The sequence below is a fragment of the Tupaia chinensis genome, unplaced genomic scaffold (genome assembly GCF_000334495.1).
Source record: "Tupaia chinensis unplaced genomic scaffold, TupChi_1.0 Scaffold000320_2, whole genome shotgun sequence".
NCBI lineage: Eukaryota > Metazoa > Chordata > Mammalia > Scandentia > Tupaiidae > Tupaia > Tupaia belangeri.
In genome coordinates this window covers 2,401,566-2,402,808 of record NW_006159814.1, presented here as the reverse complement: position 1 = coordinate 2,402,808, position 1,243 = coordinate 2,401,566, and the positions used below count along the sequence as shown (strand labels likewise).

General features: G+C 43.0%; 1 protein-coding gene across 1 annotated transcript in view; it reads right to left on the bottom strand.

Moving 5' to 3' along the window:
* Window positions 1-1,243, bottom strand: part of ROCK1 (Rho associated coiled-coil containing protein kinase 1) — a 175,404-nt gene that overhangs the window by 48,196 nt on the left and 125,965 nt on the right.

Genomic DNA, 1,243 nt, shown 5'->3' with positions numbered 1-1,243 from the left:
CACCTGCTGGTCCACTTCTTTTTTTAAAGATTTAACTATTTTATTAAAGAATTATTTATTTAATTCCATTCATTATTATTATTATTTTTAATTTGACAAGAGAGAGAAGGGGAAAGTGAGAAAGCAAGCCACCAGGTACAGGACTCAAATCGCAGTAGGCCACAAGGGAATCCAGCACCTTTAACCACCTCACCAGCTGCTGGCCCAAGAATTATTTTATTTTAACTTTATCCATTATTATTTTCCAATTTGACGAGAGAGACAGAGAGAGACAGAGAGAGGTAGAGAGAGAGAGAGAGAGAGAAAGTGAGAAAGGAAGACACCAGGTTCGCGATTCGAGCCATGGTCGGTCATGTGGAGTGTGGCGCCCTTAACCACCATGCCACCTGCTGATCTAGGGGGTTGGGGAGGTGTTTCTTACTTTCTCTCTCTCCCTCCCTCCCTCTCTCCTTCCCTCCAGCAGCAAGCACCTGTGCTCTATGGCAAATGTTTTTTTAAGAAAGAAAAAAGATTAAATGCAAAGTCCGATCACTTTATTCTCTTTCCTATTTTACAAAATCTTGCCAACAAAATGAAACAAACATGCATGGTCTACAATATACTGATCCTTTGTTTTTCTTCTTTATAAGGCTAGTAAAGATCCGCATATTCATCTTACCCATGTACAAACAAAATGGAAAAAAATTAGTGTAAAGGTATTTTGTTTTACAATTGACAGTATGCACATGTGCTCACCTTAGAGATAGAGAGAGAGGGAGATAAGGCAGCCACCAATGGGTATGGCCACACCACAATCCTTTCTCCTCCATTTCTCTATCCTGTTGGCATTTAGGGCTTGCACACACACACACACACACACACATGTCCAGTGCATTCTGCCAGCCACTAGGGCCAGGACTCAAACCTCAGTTGACCATTTGAGATATGGCTCTCTTAACCACGAGGTCATGGACCAGTCCCTAAAACCAAAACAATTTCTTTTTTTTTTTGGAGAGGTTTTTGCTATAGGGCACATGCACTTGCCATAAAGACAGAAAGTGAGAAATCACCCCCTGAGGGGGGGTTGCCACGCCACAATCCCTTCTCCTCCATTCTCCTTTTGGGATCTTGGGCACACACACACATGCACCCAGTATGAGTTTAAGCCACCGGGTCTGGGACTCGAACCACAGTCGACTACATGGGAGTCTAGTGACATAGCCATTATGCCAACTGCTGGTCCCAAACCAAAGCAATTTCTGTT